The sequence below is a fragment of the Triticum aestivum genome, chromosome 3A (genome assembly GCF_018294505.1).
Source record: "Triticum aestivum cultivar Chinese Spring chromosome 3A, IWGSC CS RefSeq v2.1, whole genome shotgun sequence".
Lineage (NCBI taxonomy): Eukaryota > Viridiplantae > Streptophyta > Magnoliopsida > Poales > Poaceae > Triticum > Triticum aestivum.
The window spans coordinates 306,193,992-306,216,290 of record NC_057800.1 but is presented as its reverse complement, the minus strand read 5'-3'; positions in this window follow the sequence as shown (position 1 = coordinate 306,216,290).

The following is a 22,299-nucleotide window of genomic DNA, read 5'->3' as shown; positions in this document are numbered from 1 at the left end:
CATATGTTCAGATCCTATATGCATATTAATACCCCTTTGATTATTAACATGAATATGCTTTGTGAGTAGTTATGTTTGTTCCTGAGGACATGGGAGAAGTCTTGCTATTAGTAGTCATGTGAATTTGGTATTCGTTCGATATTTTGATGAGATGTATGTTGTCTCTCCTCTAGTGGTGTTATGTGAACGTCGACTACATGGCACTTCACCATTATTTGGGCCTAGAGGAAGGCATTGGGAAGTAATAAGTAGATGATGGGTTGCTAGAGTGACAGAAGCTTAAACCCTAGTTTATGCGTTGCTTCGTAAGGGGCTGATTTGGATCCGCATTTTTCATGCTATGGTTAGGTTTACCTTAATACTTTTGTTGTGGTTGCGGATGCTTGCAATAGAGGTTAATCATAAGTGGGATGCTTGTCCAAGTAAGGACAGCACCCAAGCACCAGTCCACCCATATATCAGATTATCAAAGTACCGAACGCAAATCATATGATCGTGATGAAACCTTGCTTGACTATAATTCCCATGTGTCCTCGGGAGTGCTTTTCTCTATATAAGAATTTGTCCAGGCTTGTACTTTGCTACAAAAAGGATTGGGCCACCTTGCTGCACTTTATTTACTTTTGTTACTTGCTCGTTACAAATTATCTTATCACAAAACTATCTGTTACCTATAATTTCAGTGCTTGCAGACAATACCTTGCTGAAAACCGCTTATCATTTCCTTCTGCTCCTCGTTGGGTTCGACACTCTTACTTATCAAAAGGACTATGATAGATCCCCTATACTTGTGGGTCATCAAAGGCGAATGTTGAGCCTTCATTGATGTTGAAGGTCTTTGTAACTTTAGGCCAGTGCCTGTGGATGATTGACCGTCCATCGTTCGTCCTCTTCGTGAACACTTCAACATTGAACCGTTGGTGTTGTATGAATACCTTCCTCGCCTCCTGACTATCCCGGTGGTTTGGGAGGTAATCATCCGTGAACTGCTTTGGACAGGCCTGGAAACAAGGATGTGCATAAATATCTTCTCTGTATTGGAAATGGGGCAACGGAATAAAAAAGGCAAGGTATAATAGTTAGTACCATCCTGTAGTGAACTGATGTCTTCTTCATTGTGCAGACAAAGATCTTGTTGTTTTTTGTCGCTAATTTCTTTATCCTAGCAATCTTTCTGAGTTTCTTGACTGGACTGATTTTCATGGACAACTCATTTCCCCATATGCAAAAAGGGTCGAACAGTGGGTCAAAATCTCTCACAACAGGACCTACTTGTGAAAGACCAAATTGTTAAAAACCTAAATATTAGAATGGTTCCTGCAATTGCACAATAATGTGCTATTAGACAACGGGCCATGCACGTGCTAACCTCGATTGCAAACCTCAGTGCTTCCCATTGTTTCCCTGAAACACATATAATGTAGTTAGTCATCAGGTTAAGTAAGGGTTCGCATGCTATCAGTAAAATATGTTGATGAAAAATAAACACATTGCGGATTCATCAGATTAATTCAAGACTCACGGAAAACCCATTTATCCAAACCAAGCATGATTAAGGACTAGGAAATATAGCACTTGTATATGTTTCACATATATTAAGTGCAGCCAAATTCGATTTATTCCTCACATGCACAACAATACAAAATTCTACCCACGATAATTGGACATCGCGTTGCATAATTGAACCAAGTAGTTAACTAAACACCACAACAAATGAACCAACATTAACTGAGCACCACATTGCACAATATAACATACTCCTAATAGAAGATCATACAGTTAACCAAACAGTTAACTATAGCCAATTGTAGCAAATTGTATTTGTTTCTCATGTATTTACTACAACCAAATTCAATTTATTCCTCACATGGTATACAATAATAGAAGGCACCCACAACTAGTAAACATCGCATTGCAGAATTGAACCAAACAGTTAACTAAACACCACAACACAAATGAACCAAATGTTAACTGAGCCCCACATTGCACAATGTATAACCAAACAAAGCATGCTTGACAACTTGGAAATATAGCAATTGTATTCGTTTCTCATATATTTTGTAAAGATAAATTCGATTTATTTCTCACATGGAAGACAATACAAAATTGTAGCCTAAAGAGTTGAACATCGCATTTGTAGAATTGAACCAAACAGTTAGCTGAAGACGACAACCAATTAACCAAATAGTTAATAAGTGAGCACCACACTGCACGACATATAGAAAATATACACTAGCGCAACAGATTCTATGGTAAAATTAGATAGCACAATTGAGAGCACAAATGGAAAGGTGCAGCATGTGTGATGGAAAGCCAGGAGCAGCACACGCAACGGGTAAACCGAGCATGCTTAACCGGCGTAGCTAGCAAATGGCAAGGTGCTCCTTCAAGATTTGGGGGTCGGCACAAATGGCAGAAATCGCGACCTCATCCGCGCATGCGGCCGCGATTTTCTTCTCCGCTGCCAAATGCTCCTTGAGATCCTATCTATACTCTGTGCACCATGGCTTAGGGTGGCGCTTATTTGGTGGAGGGGTCGGTGATTTGGGTGGAAGGTGTCGCGCTCGCGTCGGCAGTCAGGGCATGTGGGATGTGGAAGGAGGAGGAGGATGGGGGTCGGGTGTGGATTACCTGCCTGGATAGGCGAGGGCGAGTAGCATGAAGGAGGGTCGCCGGCGAGGAGGCGGCGGTGCTGCAATCAAGGAGTGAAGGTTTAAACTTGGAAAGGAAGGCGGAAACAGGGGAAATGTGGCTTTGGTAAGGGGGAGGGGCGGGGAGGTAGATATTTCTGCGGAAGCCGAAAATTTGGAATCGCTTCAGCCAAAAAACGGGCGCGCAAAGTGTCATCAAACATGGTCCCTTATTCAGAGCAGGCTGTGGACTGTAGTCGTTTCACCTTCTCACATAAGCCGTATGCGTACTATACTCCGACGGTGCTCCAAGATATTTTGTGCTGCATCTCACACGGTTGGTGATAATAAACTGTGTGGGATCTACTTGATTTATCATCTTGATTTGAATTACGTAATGGGGTCACAGCTACAAAGGATGGTGTTTGAATTGTTAGAACTTTTATCTTTAGTGAACATGCAACTATAGGTGTGTCGTCAAAAAAATGGAATTATTCAGGGTTCGTTTGGACATTTGTATACATTAACCGGGTTGTATAGGCATTTTATGCGCACAATTCAAATTTGAACTACATGCACATGCTCCAGTGCATATAAACTGGTTGAAAAATCAAATATGTGTCCTTCGTTGCATGCTTAGGTCCCATGCAAGAAATGGGAATGAATTTCAAACACCCTGCCACTGTCACTCGGCCGCAAGCATTGAGATACCTGGTTTTTAAATTCTAGTAAATCCAAAACTCATCTGAAATTCATGAAACTTGACATGCTATCATGGAGCGGCATCAACATGCCGTGGTAAAAAAATTGTCCCATTTGGGGCAGGTTTGGGTATAAGCTTCTCACAAACTAGAGCTTCTCACAACAAACGTGATGGTACCGGTAGGGAATGTGCCACCTTTGGGGACGAAACGATATTCGTTGCCTCTTATTGCTTTCAAAAAAAATCGAGTGCTGAAAGCACAAGTGCTCCCTAGGTGCTTTTGATAATTGATGACAACATATCTCTTGTTGGACTAACATTTCTATCTAGCATGTTTCAGATAAGTTCAACAATGGAGTGGCATGGACTAAAGGTTGTGGGAACTCCTTCAAGATGCTAAGGACAAAGGATTGGCTAAAGCCTCAAGCTCAAGACTCTTCATTTTACATTTTAGTGATCCAAGATCACATTGAGTCTATAGGAAAAGCCAATACTATCAAGGAGGGATGAGGTGTTGCTTAATGAGCCTCTTGCTTCATGTGCTTAGTGATATGCTCCAAAACTCTCAACTACTTTCCCACTTCCACATATGACCTAAACCCTAAGCCAAACTCGGTCCTACCGATTCTTTCTATCCGGCGCCACCGAGTTTCACTTGTCATAAGCCACTGCCAAACCCTAGCAATTCGGTTCTACCGATAGGGATCTCGGTCTCACCGAGATGGGATTGCAAACTCTCTGTTTCCCTTTCGTAACTTTTCGGTCTCACCGAAAGAGCGAATCGGTCCCACCGAGATTGCAATGTAAATTCAGTGTTTCCTTTTTGTAACTTTTCGGTCTCACCGAAAGAGCAAATCGGTCCCACCGAGTTTGCCTGACCAACTCTCTGGTTAGCTTATTACCAAAATCGGTCCCACCGAGTTTGTGTAATCGGTCTCATCGAGATTACGTTATGCCCAAACCCTAACCATATCGGTCCTACCGAGTTGCATGTCAGTCCCACCGAAAATCTCTAACGGTCACTAGGTTTACCTTTTCGGTCCGACCGAGTTTGTTGATTCGGTCCCACCGAGATTGGAAAACTATGTGTAATAGTTGGATTTTGTGTGGGGGCTATATATACCCCTCCACCTCCTCTTCATTCATGGAGAGAGCCATCGGAACACATACACAATTCCAACTCATATGTTCTGAGAGAGAACCACCTACTCATGTGTTGAGACCAAGATATTCCATTCCTACCATATGAATCTTGATCTCTAGCCTTCCCCAAGTTGCTTTCCACTCAAATCTTCTTTCCACCAGATCCAAATCCTATGAGAGAGAGTTGAGTGTTGGGGAGACTATCATTTGAAGCACAAGAGCAAGGAGTTTATTACCTACACACCATTTGTTACTTCTTGGAGAGTTGTGTCTCCTAGATTGGCTAGGTGTCACTTGGGAGCCTCCGACAAGATTGTGGAGTTGAACCAAGGAGTTTGTAAGGGCAAGGAGATCGCCTACTTTGTGAAGATCTACCGCTAGTGAGGCAAGTCCTTCGTGGGCGATGGCCATGGTGGGATAGACAAGGTTGCTACTTCGTGGACCCTTTGTGGGTGGTTGCTTCTTCATGGACCCTTCATGGGTGGAGCCCTCCGTGGACTCGCGCAACCGTTACCCTTCGTGGGTGGAGCCCTCCGTGGACTCGCGCAACCGTTACCCTTCGTGGGTGGAGCCCTTCGTGGACTCGCGCAACCGTTACCCTTCGTGAGTTGAAGTCTCCATCAACGTGGATGTAGGATAGCACCACCTATCCGAACCACGGGAAAAACATCCGTGTCTCCAATTGCGTTTGAATTCTCCAAACCCTTCCCCTTACATTCTTGCAAGTTACATGCTTTACATTCCGCTGCTCATATACTCTTTGCATGCTTGCTTGATATGTTGAAATTGTGCCTAAAACTCCACTCAAACCAAAAAGGCCTAAAAATTGCAACTTTAGCACTAGGTGTCTAATCACCCCCCCTCTAGACACATCTACTTCTAGATCCTACAAGTGGTATCAGAGCTTTGGTCTCCATTGCCTTGGTTTAATCACCATTGGAGGAAGATGGATGTGTCTACCTTAGGGAGTCTTAGACATAGAGTGCCTATTCTTGATGGAGAGTATTTTCATGAGTGGAAAAATGAGATGCTTGTAATTTTCAATCAATATCATTTGAACAAGTATATTGCTAGCCCTTGTGCACCTCATATTGATCCTTTGCATCCTACCCTAGATGAAGATATTGACATGATTCGCAATCTTAGAACTATTGAGCTCATCATTAGAGGATTGCCCAAAAATTTGATTGCTAGTTTGCCTACTCTTAATTGTGCCTATACTATATGGAAATTTCTTGAGGAACGATTTCCCGATCATTCCTTGAAAAATTTGGATGAAATTCTCCATAAATCTATTGCCTTGAGTAAGATGAACTCTAGTGATCCTAGTTTTGGTAATTGTCTATTTGAACTTACCAATCTTAAGCATGCTAAAGGAGATGTTGGAATCATTAGTGATATCATATTCGAAGCTATAAGAATTCATAAAAGTGACCACTTTGATGATCATTTATCTAATGAATTACCCTCTCTAGGAAATGATGAGTCACAAGATCATGATGAACATGGATACTATGATGATGATGATGATAGTGACTTCGATCTTGATGATGCAATGAGACATTTTGGTCTTATGGCAAATCTTCGGGGATATGAATCAGGAGGAAAGGAATGGGTTCTTGATAGTGGATGTACTGATCATATGACCGGAGATGAAGAGATGTTTCGTGAGCTTGCTGAAAATGACGGCCCTCGAAAATATGTCACCTTTGGTGATAATTCAAAGGGTAAAGTGGTTGGCCTTGGTAAGGTGGCCATCTCACATGATAGTTCCATTCAAAATGTCATGCTCGTTGAATCTCTTGGCTACAACTTACTTTTAGTATCTAGACTTGCTGATTTCGGTTTGAATGTCCTATTTACTGAGGTAGAGTGCCAAGTATTTCGTCGAGACCATCATAAAATGGTCTTTACCGGTATGCGTAGAGGTGATCTTTACATTGTCGATTTCTCTAAAAAGGCACAACCTAAAACTTGCTTTATTGCTAAATCCTCAAAAGGTTGGTTGTGGCATAGACAACTAGGTCACGTTTGGCATGAGAAACCTTGATAAGCTTATTAAAGGAAACCATATCCTTGGAGTTAACAATGTCATATTTGATAAGGTAGACTTTGCAGTGCTTGTCAAGCAGGTAAACAAGTTGGAGGAAGACATCCCGTGAAGAACATCATGACCACAAGGAGGCCACTCGAGCTACTTCATATGGATCTTTTTGGTCCCAATGCCTACAAGAGTCTCGGTGGAAATTCTTTTGGTCTAGTTATAGTTGATGATTTTTCAAGATTTACGTGGGTGTTCTTTCTTAATGACAAGTCGCAGGTCCAGAAGATCTTCAAAAACTTCGCTAGGAAGGCCCAAAATCAGTTTGACGTGAAGATCAAGAAGGTTCGGAGTGACAACGGAACGGAGTTCAAGAACGCAAATGTGGACACCTTTCTTGACGAAGAAGGGATTTCACACGAGTTCTCGGCTACGTACACACCTCAACAAAATGGAGTCGTTGAGAGGAAGAACCGGACGCTCATCGAAATGGCAAGAACGATGCTTGATGAATACAAGACGCCGAAGCACTTTTGGGCAGAAGCGGTTGAGACAGCTTGTCACGCAACAAATCGCTTATATCTTCACAAGCTACTCGGCAAGACGGCATACGAGCTTCTCACCGGTAACAAACCCCAAGTTGGATACTTTCGAGTATTCGGCTCAAAGTGCTACATTCTTGATAAGCATCGTTGTTCAAAGTTTGCTCCTAAATCTCATGAAGGTTTTCTACTTGGTTATGGCTCAAACTCTCACACTTACCGTGTCTACAACAATTTCACCCGAAAGGTTGAAGAGACAGTAGATGTGAAGTTTGATGAATCTAATGGCTCGCAAGTAGAGCAATTGCCAATTGATGTAGGAGACAAAGACCCTTCAGAAGCAATCCAAGACTTGTCCATTGGCAAAATTCGTCCAACGGAGGTGAAGGAGAGTACTTCATCCGTCCAAGTGGAAGCTTCTACTTCACGACAAGGTGAACCAAGAATTGACACGGAAGCATCCACAAGTGGGACACACCAAGATGAAGAAAACGAGGAAATGCATCAAGACGAACATCAACAACCTCCTTCTCCACCACGACAAGAGAACGATGACGTCAACAATGAAGAAGGCCAAGAAGAAGAACAAGATGAAGAAGATGTTCAACGAAGACCCAAGCAAAAGCTCTCACGAGTTCGAGCAAGAATTGCCAAAGATCATCCCGTCGAGCAAATCCTCAATGATATACAAACCGAGAGAATCACTCACTCAAAAACTCGTTTAGCTAACTTTTGTGAAAACTATTCATTCATCTCTAGCATTGAACCTATGAAGGTTGAAGAAGCATTGGAAGATCCGGATTGGATAAACGCTATGCATGAAGAGCTACACAACTTTGAGAGAAACCAAGTTTGGACATTGGTTGAGAAGCCCGACAACAACCACAACATCATTGGTACAAAATGGGTGTTTCGCAACAAGCAAGATGAAGATGGACAAGTGGTTCGCAACAAAGCATGTCTCGTCACCCAAGGGTACACACAAGTCGAAGGTATGGACTATGGTGAGACATATGCTCCCATTGCTAGACTTGAGTCCGTTCGCATATTACTTGCCTATGCTAATCACCATAATATCACCTTGTACCAAATGGACATTAAAAGTTCTTTTCTAAATGGTGAAATAGAGGAGGAAGTTTATGTCAAACAACCTCCCGGCTTTATCAATCCTAAGAAACCAAATCATGTTTACAAACTTCACAAAGCTCTTTATGGTCTTAAACAAGCTCCTAGAGCATGGTATAAATGCTTGACCAAGTTCCTTATTACAAGTGGTTTTGAAATTGGTAAAATTGATTCTACTCTTTTTACTAAAAGGGTTAATGGAGAACTATTTGTATGCCAAATTTATGTTGATGATATCATATTTGGTTCAACTAACCCTCTCTTTAGTGAAAAGTTTGGAAAGCTTATGTCAGAGAAGTTTGAGATGTCTATGATGAGTGAACTCAAATTCTTTCTCGGTTTGCAAATCAAGCAAACTAAGGAAGGTACATTTGTCTCTCAAACAAAGTACACCAAGGACTTATTCAAGAAGTTCAATATGCAAGAATGCAAAGGTATGTCTACACCCATGCCTACTAGTGGACATAATGATTTGACCAAAGATGGTGAACCGGTTGATCAAAAGGTTTATCGCTCTATGATTGGTTCATTGTTATACCTATGTGCTTCACGTCCCGATATTATGCTAAGCGTGTGCATGTGTGCACGATATCAAGCTGCTCCTAAAGAATGTCATCTTAAGGCTGTGAAAAGGATAGTGAGATATTTAATCCACACACCAAATTTTGGCATTTGGTATCCTAAGAGGTCTTCTTTTGATCTTGTTGGCTATTCCGACTCGGATTATGCCGGAGACAAGGTTGATAGAAAGTCCACTTCGGGTACTTGTCAATTTCTTGGTAGATCTCTTGTGTCTTGGTCTTCGAAGAAACAAAACTCGGTATCCTTATCCACCGCCGAAGCGGAATACATTGCCGTTGGTTCATGTTGTGCTCAATTACTTTGGATGACCCAAACTCCTAAAGATTATGGGATTTATGTGAAACATGTTCCACTGCTTTGTGACAATGAAAGTGCTATCAAAATTGGTCATAATCATGTACAACATTCTCGAACTAAGCATATTGAAGTTCGTCATCATTTCATTCGAGACCATGTTGCTAAGGGTGACATTAATCTTAAGCACGTTCGCACAGATAAGCAATTAGCGGATATATTTACTAAACCTCTTGATGAGAAAGTATTTTGCAGGTTGAGAGGTGAATTGAACATCATTGATGCTTCGAACTTGGAGTAGAAACTCCATTGGATACATGCAAGACATGAGCTTATGACTAATCCATGATATATCTCTTATGATGACTATCTTATGTCTTGGATATATTTGTACCTTGCATGTTGTCTAACCCATGTAGGTGCTTGGTTGAATCTAATTCCATGAGATTGCGACTCACTCACATCTTGAGCAATCTCTACATCACCAAGACTCTACACAATGGTGGTTGAAGACAAGGAAGCACAAAACCATTCAAACATATCCTTTGACAAATTCTATGTTGAGCTTCATGATTGTCATTTTTGGATACACAAGTGCTCTTCCTTGCAAGAACTAACCCATGTAGGTATATGAACTCAAACTCCAAGTGGTGCTCCCAACTCTTGATGAGCTACATCAACCTTGAGCACCCACACAAGTTCAACTACATGAGCAAGAACCACACCACCACCCAAGGTATGTTATTCCATCTTAGAGAAGCTTTACTCCAAGACATGAGTCAAAGCAACTCAACAAGATGTGAATACATCAAGATGCTTAAACGAAAAATGGTAACCCCATTTTGAGCTTAAACGATGAGTATGACCTATGATCAAGTGTTCTCACTTGACTCCTAAGTCAATATACTCTAACATAGGTGACTATGTCACCGCCCAACTCTAGATGAAGTTCTCTTGTGTTCTTTTCTGTGTTATTGCATTTGTCTCATGCATGTTTAGTTTCTTTCTCTTTTTCAAAAAAAAACTCCATCTAGATCTTTCAGTTTCTTCTCTTTTCTCTTTGTTTTTGTTCTGCATTTTCTGCATTTAATTCCTTGCAAATCCTTCAGGTAATTCATTGCAAATCTTTGTGAGATCCTACATGTCTAGTGAGCTGAGGTGACAAGTGTTTTTCTCTGTGTAAACTCGATTTCACCGACTTGCAATTTTCGGTCCAACCGAATCTTTTCGGTACCACCGAAATATGCCACTCGGTGCCACCGACTTTGCAATCAGAAAAATAGTTTGCCACTTGTTCTACATTTCTTCTGATCCAGCTCCACTCAATGAATCTTGTCCTCTACAAGCATCACAATTTTATCCTTTGCTTTGTGCTGAGTCTCAAGGACCAAACCTATACGACGGATTCCAGAAAGCCCTTCTTGGAAATTGATGTCAAAGGGGGAGAGAGAGATCACATCAAAGCTTGCAGGAGAAAGAGATCACATCAAAGCACATCAAAGCTCAAGGGGGAGAGAAAGTCTCAAGGATCCCAGATGTTGTTAAGGGGGAGAGAGAGATTTCCCAGATGTTATTAAGGGGGAGAGAGAGATTTCCAGGGAGAGAAAATACTCAAGGATCCCAGATGCTTGATGTTCAAGAGGAGAGATGTCACATGTCTTTGTGGGGGAAAGACATGTTCATATACGCTTATTTGCATTAAGTTCTATCCATTTGTATCTTTCAGCTCTGATTTTCTGTTCCCTATCTTCTCCCAATATCCCATGTAAGATTCAGGGGGAGCAAGACACCTAAGGGAAAGAAATCAGTCAAATTCATTGCATATCTTTATTCTTGGGGACATGTTGAATCCAATGTGGTACCTTGCACTCACTCTCTACATGTCATCCCAGTCTTGGTATTCTTGTGGTTTCTTTTGTTTACTCTGGCTAGTGGATGTACCTGTGTTATCTAACTTTGTTTGTGCAGGTTCATTCCATCCTAAGCCAACTCAAGACCACAAGGTAAGTATATGCATCAAAATCATGAGTATGAGGAGTTCTTGCTTATGTACATACTGTTTGCAAGAAAGACTCATAAGCATGAAGGTATTCTCCTTAATAATCTTTTGCTCTGATGCATATGGCCAAGATACATGTAACACATTGCCTACTCTGTCATGGTTATGCTCTCACATGCCTCTATATTTCATATTTACATGAGTGCATACATGTAGGGGGAGCCTATGCTTGTTACATGTCCTTCCAAAGCTTTACTTGCTGTTCTTTATATCTTTATCTAAAGCTTTGATGTATGTTGCCATCAATTACCAAAAAGGGGCAGATTGAAAGCACAAGTGCTCCCTAGGTGGTTTTGATAATTGATGACAACATATCTCTTATTGGACTAACATTTCTATCTAGCATGTTTCAGATAAGTTCAACAATGGAGTGGCATGGACTAAAGGTTGTGGGAACTCCTTAAAGATGCTAAGGACAAAGGATTGGCTAAAGCCTCAAGCTCAAGACTCTTCATTTTATATTTTAGTGATCCAAGATCACATTGAGTCTATAGGAAAAGCCAATACTATCAAGGAGGGATGAGGTGTTGCTTAATGAGCCTCTTGCTTCATGTGCTTAGTGATATGCTCCAAAACTCTCAACTACTTTTCCACTTCCACATATGACCTAAACCCTAAGCCAAACTCGGTCCTACCGATTCTTTTTATCCGGCGCCACCGAGTTTCACTTGTCATAAGCCACTGCCAAACCCTAGCAATTCGGTTCTACCGATAGGGATCTCGGTCTCACCGAGATGGGATTGCAAACTCTTTGTTTCCCTTTCATAACTTTTCGGTCTCACCGAAAGAGCGAATCGGTCCCACCGAGATTGCAATGTAAATTCAGTGTTTCCTTTTTGTAACTTTTCGGTCTCACCGAAAGAGCAAATCAGTCCCACCGAGTTTGCCTGACCAACTCTCTGGTTAGCTTATTACCAAAATCGGTCCCACCGAGTTTGTGTAATCGGTCTCACCGAGATTACGTTATGCCCAAACCCTAACCATATCGGTCCTACCGAGTTGCATGTCAGTCCCACCGAAAATCTCTAACGGTCACTAGGTTTACCTTTTCGGTCCGACCGAGTTTGTTGATTCGGTCCCACCGAGATTGGAAAACTGTGTGTAACGGTTGGATTTTGTGTGGAGGCTATATATACCCCTCCACCTCCTCTTCATTCATGGAGAGAGCCATCAGAACACATACACAATTCCAACTCATATGTTCTGAGAGAGAACCACCTACTCATGTGTTGAGACCAAGATATTCCATTCCTACCATATGAATCTTGATCTCTAGCCTTCCCCAAGTTGCTTTCCACTCAAATCTTCTTTCCACGAAATCCAAATCCTATGAGAGAGAGTTGAGTGTTGGGGAGACTATCATTTGAAGCACAAGAGCAAGGAGTTCATTACCTACACACCATTTGTTACTTCTTGGAGAGTGGTGTCTCCTAGATTGGCTAGGTGTCACTTGGGAGCCTCCGACAAGATTGTGGAGTTGAACCAAGGAGTTTGTAAGGGCAAGGAGATCGCCTACTTTGTGAAGATCTACCGCTAGTGAGGCAAGTCCTTCGTGGGCGATGGCCATGGTGGGATAGACAAGGTTGCTACTTCGTGGACCCTTTGTGGGTGGTTGCTTCTTCGTGGACCCTTTGTGGCTGGTTGCTTCTTCATGGACCCTTCATGGGTGGAGCCCTCCGTGGACTCGCGCAACCGTTACCCTTCGTGGGTGGAGCCCTCCGTGGACTCGCGCAACCGTTACCCTTCGTGGGTGGAGCCCTCCGTGGACTCGCGCAACCGTTACCCTTCGTGGGTTGAAGTCTCCATCAACGTGGATGTAGGATAGCACCACCTATCCGAACCACGGGAAAAACATCCGTGTCTCCAATTGCGTTTGAATTCTCCAAACCCTTCCCCTTACATTCTTGCAAGTTGCATGCTTTACATTCCACTGGTCATATACTCTTTGCATGCTTGCTTGATATGTTGAAATTGTGCCTAAAACTCCACTCAAACCAAAAAGGCCTAAAAATTGCAACTTTAGCACTAGGTGTCTAATCACCCCTCCCCCTCTAGACAAATCTACTTCTAGATCCTACACGTGCCAACATAGAAGAACAAGAGTGTTGTGTTCAATTATGTAATTTTTCGGGGTTCGTTTGCTCATTTTTAAACATTAAGTGGGTTTTCAAGGCATTTTATGTGCATAATTCAAATTTGAACTACATGCACATTCTCCAGTGCATATATACTAGTTGAAAAAACAAATATGTGTCCTTGGGTGCATGATTAGGTCCCATGGAAGAAATGGGAATGAATTTCAAACACCCTGCCACCGTCACTCGGCCGCAAACATTGACATACCTGGTTTTTTAATTCTAGTAAATCTAAAACTCCACTGAAATTCATGAAACTTAGCATGCTATCATGGAGCGGCATCAACATGCCGTGGGAAATTTTTTGTCCCATTTGGGGCAGGTTTGGGTATAAGCTTCTCACAAACCAGAGCTTCTCACAACATGTGTGATGGTTTCGCTTGGGAACGTGCCACATTTGGGGATGAAACGATATCTGTTGCCTCTTATTGCTTTCAAAAAATTTCGAGTGTCAACATTCAACAACAAGAGTGATGTGTTCAATTTTGGAATTTTTCGAGGTTTGTTTGGACATTTCTATACATTAAGTGGGTTTTCTAGGCATTTTATGTGCATAATTCAAATTTTAACTACATGCACATTCTCAAGTGCATATAAACTGGTTGAAAAATCAAATATGTGTCCTTGCGGCATGCTTAGGTCCCATGCAAGAAATGGGAATGAATTTCAAACAACCTTCCACCGTCACTCGGCCGCAAAGATTGAGATACCTAGTAAATCCAACACTCGTCTGATTTAAAAAAAATTCTAGTAAATCCAACACTCGTCTGAAATTCATGAAACTTGGCATGCTATCATGGAGAGGCATCAACATGCCGTGGTAAAAATATTGTCCCATTTGGGGCAGGTTTGGGTATAAGCTTCTCACAAACCAGAGCTTCTCACAACAAGCGTGATGGTTTCGGTAGGGAACATGCCACCTTTGGGGACGAGATGATATCCATTGCCTCTTATTGCTTTCAAAAAAATTCGAGGTTCGTTTGGACATTTTTATACATTAACTGGGTTTTCCAGGCATTTTATGTGCATATTTCAAATTTGAACTACATGCACATACTCCAGTGCATATAAACTTGTTGAAAAATCAAATATGTGTCCTTGGGTGCATTCTTAGGTCCCATGAAAGAAATGAGAATGAATGTCAAATACCCTACCACCGTCACTCGGCCGCAAACATTGAGATACCTAGTTTTTAAATTCTAGTAAATCCAAAACTCGTTTGAAATTCATGAAACTTGGCATGCTATCAAGGAGCGGCATCAACATGCCGTGGTAAATTTTTTGCCAACTTCCCCAGGTTTAGTTCGATTTCCCCAGTTTAATTTGGTTTTTAAATATAAATCACTCATTGCAAACATTTTAGTTAGAACACCCATATGCAAACCGACAGCTTCCCCAGGAAGCTAAGGGAAAATGTGCTGAGCAGGATTTGAGCAGCTCTTGATCGCAAACGTTTTAGATAGAACACCTGCATGCTAAGTGAGAGCAATGCAGGATTTGTGCATCCCTTCAATGCAAACGGTTGTTTTGGATGACCCGTGTGCAACCACGTACAAACAATTTCATAAGATTTGCATCTGTCATTTTGGGTATGTTGCCATTTGTCAAACTGGAAAGATTTACATTTGTTGATCTAGTAATGTTGCCATTTGTCAATCCTTGTAACACTGGGATTTATCAAAATATGCAGCTAGAAATCATTAGCACTATCTAATTTTTGCAACTAAAATTCAGTAATTAAGTATAGATTTCATTCATATATAAAGCAGTCGTTCTTAATTTATATAGACAGTTCAACTCGACAGCTAAACCGACCAAACTTCTCCCCAATTGTTGCCAACCATGTACTGAAATAGCTTGTTCAACTATATGTACTAGCTAATTTTAAGTACGTTGTACAGTTCGAGCACACATCTATAGTCAGATGAACTGAACAAAATAGGCTCTAAATACTACTACTACCACGGAGGGGCTTTGTGCTAGTTTCGGCAGCCCCTCCTCTGCCGAGCGCGCTCACCCGCTCAGTAAGAGGCAAGGGAGGAGGAGGAGCCTACCGATGAGCTGGACAAATGCAATATGGTGCCTGCCCCTGCTGGACGTTCAGCGATGCTCACCAGCTCGAACGCCCACTGCCGCTCCCGACGGTCCCTCTCAAAGCGGCCAGAATGCTCGTAGATCTCCTAATTCCTCGCCTCTGCGTCGACGTGTGTTGCGACCACGGCGGCGGTAAGGCTCTTTGTGTGCTCGATGAGGCGCTCCTCCTTCTCCCGCAGGAACTCAAGGTAGCGCGCAAGGTCGCTGACGCACGTGCGGGCCTCCAGCTCCACCTACCACCTTCGGGCCGCGGCGCCGGAGCGGGTGATAATCCCGGTGGTCTATGGTGGGCTGGTGGCCATGGCGGCCGATGATGGAGTGGCGGCCACGACCACCACCTCCCGCCTTCGGGCTGCGGTGGCAGAGCGGGTGATGGCCACGGTGGCCGGCGGTGGGTGGCGGCCACGAGGATGACATCCCTCCTCCGGGTCTCGGCGGCGGAGTGGGAGATGGCCTTGCTTTCGACGGTGGTGTGGCAGCAACAGCAGCCGACAACAGCTGCCGACGGGCAGCGGCGGCGGAGCGTGTGGTGGGTGTCGTGGATTTGTCACGGCAGATGTCCTAGTCTGAGGACTTAGTCGTGAGGCCAACGCATCTATGTAGTAGCATGAGAGGGGTTGAGTGGGACGAGAGACACGAGGTTTTTTACCCAGGTTCGGCCCCTCACGGTAGCCTACATCCTACTTCATTGATATTGTTGATGATGAACATGAATACAAGGGTGCTCTATCGCAAGAGCTATAGACTTGTTTGTCTAACCCTAATCTATCCAACTCGTGGAACTTGTGAAAACTTGTCCCTCTTGGGGTGCCCTGCCCCTCCTTATATAACTTGAAGCAGCGGCTTACATGAAGAGTCCTAGTAGGATTAGGACTACTCTATTACAAGTGGAATCCTAGTCTTGCTTCCTTTGTAAGGGAATATTCCTTATGCCTTTTCCTATTAAGCGGCCCATCGTAACCTGAGTCAGCTTTCCCACAAGCCGCCTTCTGGGATGTTGGGTCTTGTCGATCGTCCGACCTGCCCGCCGGGTTACTAATGAGTCACCTGGCTTGGCCGGGTCATTAGTGAGTGGAGAGATCCGGGCGGGTCATCAATGAGTCGCCAAGTCAGGGCGGGTCACTAGTGGGTCGCCAAGTCTGGCCGGGACATATTTATGGTCGGGTCATACCGCGGGGTATGTCCCCGACATTAGGCCCCAGTTTAATTTGGATTTATCCATGTTAAACAGATCCTGCAAAATAAACACAAGAACAAATTTGACATGTTGTGCACCGGGTTAAAAATTCTTGTAAGCCGGCACCTGATCATCCGTAAGGCCTTGTCATTTCCTTCTTCTAGAAAGTCCGGGTCAATAGGCCAGCCTCATAATCAATTTGTTGACATTGGTTTCTCATAGAAAAATATTGTGAAGAATAATTCATTTTTGTTAGCTCCCAATGCTTAACAAGAAATATTGGTCTTGAAATACTCATCTGATTTTCATCCAGCTTGAAGATGTAGAACTTGCCAGTCTATCATTGCTAAAATTGTCGGTTTTTAAATATTGATGGCACCGGGTCACAATTGTTGCTAACATCAAGCTTAAAAATTTACCTCCATGTATGCATATCACTTGTAGCCCCCAAGTCTTAAGAAGGGAGCATAGTAACAGCTTAAGACTTGCTTGAATATAAATGCCGCAACCTTGAAGAAATCCAGGTTGTTCATCTCAGTCACTAGTCATAAACTGAATATTCAACATATGTAGCCCCCAAGTGTCGGGTTGTCATTCTTGCAGCAACCTGGAAGTTGTAATTCCCTTAAGCTCATAAAAACTACAACCAGTGTAGCCCCCAAGGGCCGGCTCAACAAGATAATACTGAGTTGGGACTTTACATATACTTCATTGAAAATAGCATCGTATGATGTAGCCTCCATCGCCGGGCTTGAACCCACAACCACAAGGTTAAGAGCCTTGTGCTCTACCAACCGAGAAATGGACCCTTCAATATAATGGATTAAAGCTTGTGTACTTTGAATTTTTGACAGGAGCAATTAGTAGCCCCCAAGGGCCGGCTCATTACGATGTGATGAGTCGGGTCTTCAATAAGGCGAGCAAAAAATGACTTTGCATTAGCCCCCAAATGCCATGGTGCATGCTGGCAGTGACATGGGACTTGCATATTTGATGTAATCTCCATTTGAATAATGTTGCCCCCTAGTGCTGGGTCGTAAGCCTACAACGACTCGGGACTATTCCTTTCATTTTAGAATAAATCATATCCATTGATAAAATAATGGCCATTGCGCTAAATCGACTTTGAAAACTTCAATCATAATACTGGTTATTGATAACCATAATAAAAATCGAGCCATGTTGGCTATTCAAGATTTGAATAATATAATCTGGTATGAAAACCTTAATCAGTCAATATCATCATGACAATCCAGCCAAGTTTGGCTATTAAAGATTTGAATACCTTATCAGTTGATGAGTAAATCCGGAGGTTTAAATACTAAGTGGCTCTTGGCCGATGGCGACTTAATGCGCATCCATTATAATCCGGGATTTTTGTAACTCGGCGGCTTATAGCCTTTGTAAAAATCAAGAACGGATAACCCTTTTGAAACACCAATTTTAATCTTTGATGATAGGCTTGAACTTAATCATTTATGTAAGCCATAGCTCTGCATGTCCTGCACAAATTTTAAACAACATATGCCCTAGCGACTTAACGTCCAAAGCCAGGGCGGGTAACAACCCAAACATAATATAGTCTTATGCAATTATGGAAAAGACTAGACTTAAGGCCATCGAAGCCAAAATATACTGGCGAATTAAAGTCAAAAACCAGGGCAAGTTATCAAACCTCGCATTTTCATATAACCAGGAAAAAATACCTGTAGGATTGGTTTATACTGCTAGCTTACATTGCCATACCCAGTGAAAGTAACAATCCAATGATTTATAAGCGCATGAATTCCAATGGCACAATCCAAAATATACTGGCAACTTAACGTCTAAAGCCAGGGCGCAATCAAAAGATTTTATAACGCATAATTCCAATTGCGCAATCAAAGTATATCGGCGTCTTAAAGTCCATAGCAAGGGCGGTTTACCAAACCCAAGATATTCATACCATTATTGAAAGACATACATGTAGATTAATACCATGGTGATGCCTTGATAATTATAATCTGGAGCCAATATCAACCCGGAGTCATGAAATATCATCATTTTGATTGCTCAAGGCAAAATATCCTAGCGACTTAAAGCCCGCTATCAGGGCGGGTTATCAAACCCAAAGATGCTCAATGATGAGTCATATAATCAAGGCTACATGTCCTATGAAATCAGTTCATACTGTCGGCTCACAGCGCCATATGCAGTAAGGGTAATAGCCCAAAAACTTAGAGCACAGAACTCCAAGCACATGATCAGCACACACTGGCGACTTATTGTCCAAAGCCAAAACGGTTTAATCAAGACCACAAATATGTTCAAATATTATCTAGAAAGATTAAGGTTTCATGACCTGAATCGTCTTAAATTATACGAATCCCAGAAAAGCTCAGAAAAAGATAAAAAATCAAATTGAGAAAAACAAGGCTTTCATAGGCAACCAATCCTAAATCTCAAGTACTTTCATGGGCCGAAAAGCCACTGAGTTAACCTTTTACACTTTGTGAGCCGGGCCTCACATGACAAACCGCCGTTTTAACATTGACAAGTGAAGGGTCTATAAGATTGACTGTCAAGAGTTCGCGGGTCATTCTAGGATTACCTGGGTGGAGTGGTAGACTTTGCAAAGCAGGAGAACCTGGAAAGTTTTGGTGAATACACCTGGCATTCCATGCCAAAAAGGTTATGTCCTCTGTGGTGAATACACCTATGTTTAAACAAGATAACCTGGAAACTTTGGTGAATACACCTGGTGTTTCAAGCCAGTCAAGAGGGTAGTGATGCTATGTTCTCTTTGGTGAATACACCTATGTTTGAACAGGAAGCCCCCAAGTGATTTTTACAACCCAGCCTGTAAGACGGATCAAAGGGTAGTCATAGCTATGCTCAGTGAGCAGGAAGCCCCCATATTATTTGTAATCAAGGCATACAAGCCAGATCAAGAGTGTGACGCCCCCGATTCAATCATACACTAATCATACACACAAACGTGTACGATCAAGATCAGGGACTCATGGGAAGATATCACAACACAACTCTACAAATAAAATAAGTCATACAAGCATCATATTACAAGCCATGGGCCTCGAGGGCTCGAATACAAGAGCTCGATCATAGATGTGTCAGCGCAAGCAACAATATCTGAGAACAGACATAAGTTAAACAAGTTTGCCTTAAGAAGGCTAGCACAAACTGGGATACAGATCGAAAGAGGCGCAGGCCTCCTGCCTGGGATCCTCCTAAACTACTCCTGGTCATCGTCAGCGGGCTGCACGTAGTAGTAGGCACCTTTCGAGTAGTAGTAGTCGTCATCGACAGTGGCATCTAGCTCCTGGGCTCCAACGTCTGGTCGCATCAATCGAGTATAGAAAGGGGGAAAAGGGGGAGCAAAGCAACCGTGAGTACTCATCCAAAGTACTCGCAAGCAAGGAGCTACACTACATATGTATGCATTGGTACCAAATGGAATGAGGGTATCATATGTGGACTGAACTACAGAATGCCGGAATAAGAGGGGGATAGCTAGTCCTTATCGAAGACTATGCTTCTAGCCACTGCATCTTGCAGCATGTAGAAGAGAGTAGATGGTAAGTTCACCAAGTAGTATCGTGTAGCATAATCCTACCCGGCGGTCCTCTCCTTGTCGCCCTGTTAGAGAGCGACCACCGGGTTGTATCTGGCACTTGGAAGGGTGTGTTTTATTAAGTATCCGGTTCTAGTTGTCATAAGGTCAAGGTACAACTCCAAGTCGTCCTGTTACCGAAGATCACGGCTATTCGAATAGATTAACTTCCCTGCAGGGGTGCACCACATTTCGCAAAACGCTCGAAACCCTTTGTCCGGACACACTTTTCTGGGTCATGCCCGGCCTCGGAAGATCAACACGTCGCAGCCCTACCTAGGCACAATAGAGAGGTCAGCACACCGGTCTAAATCCTATGGCGCAGGGGTCTGGGCCCATCACCCTTTACACACCTGCATGTTGCGAACGCGGCCGGTGAGCAGACCTAGCCTCCCTTATACAAGAGTAGGCGTTCCAGTCCAACCCGGCGTGCGCCGCTCAGTCGCTGACGTCACAAAGGCTTCGGCTGATACCACGATGTCGAGTGCCCATAACTGTCCCCACGTAGATGGTTAGTGCTTATAGGACAGTGGCCAGACTCAGATCAAATACCAAGATCTCGTTAAGCATGTTATGTATCCGCGAACGCCGACCAGGGCCAGGCCCACCTCTCTCCTAGGTGGTCTCAACCTGCCATGTCGCTTCGCCACAAAGTAATAGCCGGGGACTGTCGAGAACCCAGGCCCACCTCTACCGGGATGGAGCCACCTGCCCCTTCAGCCCCCATCTCCGAACATTATCATAAGTAATGTAACAGTACAAGTATATATCATATGCCCGTGATCACCTCCCGAAGTGATCACGGCCCAGTAGTATAGCATGGCAGACGGACAAGGGTGTAGGGCCACTGATGGAACACTAGCATCCTATACTAAGCATTTAGGATTGCAGGTAAGGTATCAAATGTTGTAGCAACATTGACAGGCTATGCATCAGGATAGGATTAATGAAAAGCAGTAACATGCTACACTACTCTAATGCAAGCAGTATAGAGAAGAATAGGCGATATCTGGTGATCAGGGGGGCTTGCCTGGTTGCTCTGGCAAGAGAGAGGGGTCGTCAACACCGTAGTCGTACTGGGTAGCAACGGCGTCGGTCTCGGTGTCTAGTGAGAGAAAAGGGGGAAGAAACAATAAATATTAAGCAAACAGATGCATAGCGATGCATGACATGACAAGTAGCGGTGCTAGGGGTGCCCTAACGCGGTATGAGGTGGTACCGGTGAAGGGAGGAAACATCCGGGAAAAGATCCTCGGTGTTTCGCGTTTTCGGACAGATGAACCGGAGAGGGAAAGTTGCGTGTTCGCTATGCTAGGGATGCGTGGCGGACGAACGGGCTGCGTATCCGGATTCGTCTCGTCGTTCTGAGCAACTTTGATATATAAATTATTTTAATCCAAGCTACGGTTTATTTTTTATTACTTTTCAAAGTTTTGTTAATATTCTAGAATTTCCTGGTTTAAATTAATTCGAAAATTAAAATACCTAAACTGCTATGGGTACATAGAGAAGTGTACCCAACATCATGCAAAGAGGCTGACAGGCGGGGTCCAATTGACTGGTCAACTAGGACCGTTGACTGGTCAAGGGGTGACTCGGGTCTACTTGTTAGTGACTTGACTTAGTTAGACTTTAATTAACTTAGATTAATTGGTAGTGGGGGCCACTGGTCATAGGGCCATACAACTAATGAAACTAAACAAAAAAGGAGGGCTAATCCCCAATCAGCCTGGCCGGCCCCAATCGTGGCTGGGAGCACGCACGGCCGCCCCCAAAGGAGCGTCGGCGGCTGATGCCCGATGCACATGGCGGGGAAAAGCGGGGCGCGGCCCTGGCCAGCAGGCGTAGCCGGAAGCGAGCTGTACGAGGGTGGCTGGGTCACAGCCAGCGACGGCGCACGAGCACGGCGCATGGCGTGAGCAGCAGGCAGTAGCAGCCGCATGTAGTAGCAGGGCAGCACGGTAGCAAACAACAACAACAATAGCTGAGCAGCAACAACAGTGCAACAGCAGTAGTGCAAGGAGAAGAAGGAGCTGGCGCGCGGCCCTACACGGCTAGGGGTGTGACCATTGGCGAATGAACATGGCTGCAGGCATGGAGCTTCAGGCACGACGGGACGAGAATTCTACCGTGTCAGATCGAAGGGAAAAATAGGGGGATATGG